This window comes from Drepanopeziza brunnea (genome assembly GCF_022702325.1).
Source record: "Drepanopeziza brunnea f. sp. 'multigermtubi' strain 214-2 chromosome Unknown ctg18, whole genome shotgun sequence".
Lineage (NCBI taxonomy): Eukaryota > Fungi > Ascomycota > Leotiomycetes > Helotiales > Drepanopezizaceae > Drepanopeziza > Drepanopeziza brunnea.
In genome coordinates this window covers 999,895-1,005,328 of record NW_027094081.1, presented here as the reverse complement: position 1 = coordinate 1,005,328, position 5,434 = coordinate 999,895, and positions in this window count along the sequence as shown.

The window sequence follows — 5,434 nt, the reverse complement described above, 5'->3', positions numbered from 1 at the left end:
AAGAAATAGTTTATTTAATAATTTATTATTGTCACCAACGGTGACCCAATATAAATTCTAATAGTTATAGTGTAGAAGCACCCAAAAAGATATGCCGTATAAAAGCCTGGCTTTAAGGCTAGACCTTATAGTCTCACAAAAGAAGTGCCAAAAAAAATAAGTGGAAAGCTCGTTGATTATTTTAGCTAAGAGATGTATGCCCTCTTATAAAAGATAAGTCCGTTTAATGTGGCTTTAGTAGCTATAGCAGGTACTTTATTAAGCAAAGTATTTATATCCGTCCCCTTATAGAATAAGTAAGCGCTTTCGCTTACTATCAAATTAAAAAAGAAAAAAAGAGGTGTAAAAGAAAAAGAAAAAATCTAATGTATAAAAAAAAGGGTATCTTATTTTTAAACTTTAAACATTTAAACTACGCTTCGGCAGCTTCTTCGTAATCTCTTTCCGTGTTTACGTCTTTAACTCCTTCGTCCTTTTTAAGCTAAAAAGGTCTTTTTCTTTTAGCAAAGCTAGCATTAAATAATAACGTGCTAATAGCAGTATCTTTAAGAGTAAAAGAGCGCGTATCGTTTTTACGCTTATTATTAATAGCATCGTTAATAAGTATAAACTTAGTTAACGGAGGGTTAACGAAGCTAAAATAAAGTCTAGAGCTATTGATTAAGTCGTTTTCGTCTTCGAGCAAGTTATTTAAAGCTTTTATAGCTTTATCGAATACGCGATTTAAAGATTCCGATTAAAAAGATGATACTTTAAGATTGCCGATTTAACTCGTGAACCGTAATTCACGAGTAGATTTCGCACTTTTTAAGTTGATCTTTATATTTAAATCGGAATCGTTAAAAAACAATTCAATCGGTCGTATGCTTTTTTTAAAATCCTTTAACTTATCGGCGTTTATAAAGTCGTTAGCTCGAAGGCTTTTGCTTTTAGAAAAAGACTTAGCTCCGTAAGTCTTAGCTTTAGCATCTAGAATAATAGCAAATCCTTTTTTGAATACCGAAAACAACTTCTTCTTATATTTAATAAAGTATTTTTAAAATTAAGTCCGAGATATAGTAAAAATAACGATCAATTCTTTTATTACTCGAAGTTCGTTCTAATCTATTCTTTTGATTAAAGCTTCCGATACGTAATTAACGTAGTTTAGCTAGATTATAACGGCGAAAGGTTAGCTTAATTTTTTAATAATTCTTTACCGAAAGATTAGCGGCATGCGTTTTAAAACGATCGTGTAAGCGTGCTTTGCAAAGTTGACTTTATTTTTTAAAGTACTATCGTTTAGCAAAGCGATATAATTATTAAAAAAGATTGCTTATTTGTAAAAGGAATTTTAAAAAGCGTTTATGTTTAAAAAAACACTTTGTTTCGTAATAATCGATATAAAAGTAATAAGATTATTAATTATAGCGAAAGGCTAACGTAACGCAATATTCTTAAAAGCATTTAAAGTCTTCGATTTAAATCTAAAAGCTTTTTGTTTAGCGGTCTTTCTAAGAGTAGTATCGTAAGTGTAGCTTATAAGCTAAACTATTAAGTTTCCGATTTAGTTTTTCACGCCGTAAAGCATTAAGTAATAGTTTAAAACTTTATCTTTTACTCGTAAACTACGATTTACGAGTCGTTTAGTATTAGCATCGTGCTTGGTCGCAATCACTCGAGCTTTATTATTGCATTTAAAAAACTGAAAAGGTTCCGGGTAAGCGATAAGCTTATAGTTCTCGTTTTAGCGATTAAGTAAAGCGGCAAAGTACAGCTTATAATAGCTTCGGAAGACTTATTAAGTCAAAGAGTGCATTATATTAAAAAGTGCATTAATCGAAGCTCTTTTTAAATCATTAGTCCGAAAGTAATATAAGTATATTTAAATCTCTTTATTTATAATAATAAAAAGGTTTAGTTACCGTGCTTATCGTTTAAAAAAGAAGCTTTTAATATAAGCTAAGCTTTCGTATAATTACTCGCATTTATAATATTAAGAAAGCTGTTCTTTTAAGCGGTGCTTATTAAGCTAATGCTTTAGTTCAGCTTGTTAAAAGCTATCGGCTTAGCTTTAAACTTAAAAAAGCTTAAGCTAAACATTCTTTTAGTTAAAGTACTGTCTTTAGTCTTAATAGCGAATATCGATTAGTTGCTCGAGTAAAGCATAAAGTTATTAAAAGCGTTAGTTCGATAAGTTTCGATAAATCGACATAAGTTAAAACGGATCATTATTATTATAAAGCTTTTCGTAACTAGCTTAAAGTATTTAGCGTACTCGAAAGTATAGACTTCGTAAAAAACTTTATTTAACAGTTTAATAACGAACGGAAAAACTTTGCGATTAAAGCGAAGCTTCGTTTAGATATCTAAGTTAAAGAGTTTTTTAAATCTATCTTTAAATTTTAATACGTTTTTCACTTTTTAAAAGATCTTTATATAATTGCAATCGTCGTCGTTAAAGCTTAAATTAAAAATCTCGAATAGCAAGAAGTAGTTTATTACTTTGCTTTTTTTTTTATTTACTTTTATTTAATTACGAAGGTCGAAAAATCGTAAGATCGCGTTATTAGAAAATTCGTTTTCTAAAAGCTTGCGGATCTAGTTAATAGCCTTTTTAATCGATTCCGCGGCAATTTAAAAGGTATTATCGATATTTTCGTTTAAGTTCAAGCGATCGAAAGCTGATTAATAAAAGTCTTAGCAAAAGTTGATAAAAGCTACGTTTATACTTATAAAGTCTTTAATTTCGACGAGTTTAAAGCAGCGGTTCGATACGGCTTTAATTAGTTCGTACTTAAGGCTATTTCTTTTTTTAACGAGTAGTGCTAATAACAGCTAGTTCTCGAAAAAGTCGCGTTGCACTTTAAATGTAAAAGCTAGAAAAGAGCTTACGTCGATAGACTTACGTAAAGTAAATATAATCGAAGCAATTAAGTTAGCATTCGAAAGCTTATTAGCAAAAAATAACATCGATCTTTAAAATAAAGCTAGTAATAATAAAAGGCGCGTAATAAATAATTTAAGCAAAAAGGTTTTAAAAGCAAAAGGTTGACTTAATCTCGCTTTAATTGCTAAGTCATTTAGCACTCGTAAATTATAATTCACGAGTGGAATTTCGAATTCGAGTTCTTTTTATAAAACGAAATTCTAAGTTTAATTCTCGTTAACAAACTCTATACGTTCTTTAAGCTCGTCGTATTCGCTTTTAATATTATCGAAAGCTAAAATCAATAAGCTATATAATAAGACCTTTAATCTTAGCTTTTTTAAAAGTCTTTCGTTCGAAATAGCAATCTTATCTTTTTATTTAATATTAATCTTGTCTTCTACGGTCTAACAAGTAAGGTTGATTATCGTAGCATTAAGCTTAATAAACTTGCGTCTTCGAGCTATATTAGCTGTAATCTTTTAAAAAGCGACGTAAGCAATAATATAATAGTTAATGACTTAGATAGCGTAAGCGTTAAAAGTGCAAGTCTTTAAAATAACGTCTAATTAGCGAGCGCTGCGGACTAAAATGTATATAGCCTTAAAGTAATCGTCGTATAGCAATTGACTTTTAGCGCCGTCGAAAGCTTTTTTAATTCGTTTGTATCTTTTAGCATTTTTATTACGAAAAGAATAGATAGCGGTAACTTTAATAATAAACTAATCGTAAGCCGAAAAAAATTTTTCGGTGTTTATGTTTTTTCTTACGGATTCGGCTCGCAAAAACTAATTGTATTATAAAATCAAGTCGTCTTTTTTACTTAATCTATTATTAAGGTCGAAGGTTGCTATTTTAAGTATAGCTAGTTGACTAAAGTTGCTTATTTAACGGTAAGTTTAAAAGAACTTATCGAAGGTCTTAATAACTCGTCTTTCGAACTTCAACTCGAAACTCGATTATCGAATTAAAGCAGCTTGCTCTTCGCTTATTAATAAGCTAAAAAGTGCATCTCGAACAAAAGCTTTTCTTTTAACGGCGGTTAACTTAAAAAGTATATTTGACTCGTAAACTACGGTTCACGAGTTAAACATAAGATAGCGGAATAAAGCTAATAATAATAGTAATTAACTAAGTGATAATTAAGGTCGTTAGTATTAATATAGTATTATATAATTATAAAAAAGAAGAAGTAGTGATAGTATTATTATAGTTGTTGTTATATAAAGAGAGAAAATATTAAGAAAAAAAAAAGAAAGAGCTTTTTTATATAAGTATATTGATAAGGAAGATCTACTTTTTTTAATAGCAATTCACTTTCGAATACACGTAATTAAGTACGCTTAAAATAAAAAAACAATTCCGATTAAGAAATAAGAAATAGCCGTATAAACCCAAAACAAATGAAAAACAATCAAACAATAAGAACAATCTATATAAGACAAATAAATAGCTAGTAAAGTAAGAAGAACAAGAAAAAAATAGAAAATATAATAAAAAGCAAGTCTAAAAGTAAAAAACCAAACGTAAAAAAAAATTTTCTTTATTAAAACAAAGAAAGTGATCATTAAAAGCACGTCCTATTATAGAATAAATAGAAAACAAAGAAAGGATAAGAAAGTAAGAAAACAAAGTAAAAAAATAAACTAGAAAACAGTTTTATAAGCTAATTTTTGTTCTTTCGAAAGCGTTAAAAGAATAATTTAAAAGTTAATAGACTTAAGTCTAAAGATCACCCTTAAGTTAAGTGGTTTACTTTTGCCGTCGTCGGAAGGCTCGTATTTATTAAGGTCCGAGTTGTTTAAAGAGCTCGAATCTTTTTCTTTTTCTTCTTCGTCGTCGTTAAAAAGAAAGAAAGTTTAATTACGGCGGTAAAATCGTTTAAAGCGGTTAGCTGCAAAAGTGCTTTTGAGCTTAGTCTTATCGGTTTTTTAAAGCTTATAATATCTTTTATCGTAAGCTTTAAAAACGATATAAAGTCTTAGCTACTTATAATCTAGCTTAATATCCGCAAACATATCGATGCTTCGTTTAACGTCGTAAAGAAGTACTAAGTCTTTTTTTTAATAAGTTCTGATTTTAAAACTTTAATTCGTTCTTAAGTAGCTTTAACGGCAAATCGATAGCGCTTTTTTTTTAAAATGATTTCGTCGATATCTTCGTTTCGAAATTTTAATTATCTAAACTTTATAGCAAGTAAGTCAGCGTAAGATCGAACTTCTTATTACGGTAATAACTTTTAGATTAGCTATCGTAATTTCAAAAGTAACTTAGCTTTTCGTTCGTAATTTAAAAAAAAAAAGTAATTTTAATAAGTGCGTATATTAATATCCGGACCGTAAAAAGCATCTTATTGAATTTGCGAACTTAATTCTTAAATTTTTTATTTATAACTTTCGATAAGCTGTTTAAAATATTTTTATATCTTTTCTTAATCATTTTATTTGCTTTTAAATTATAATTTAAGATTTAAACCTTTTTAATTTCGTACTTAATAGCGAAAGCCTTAGCAACTGCTTTGTTTTC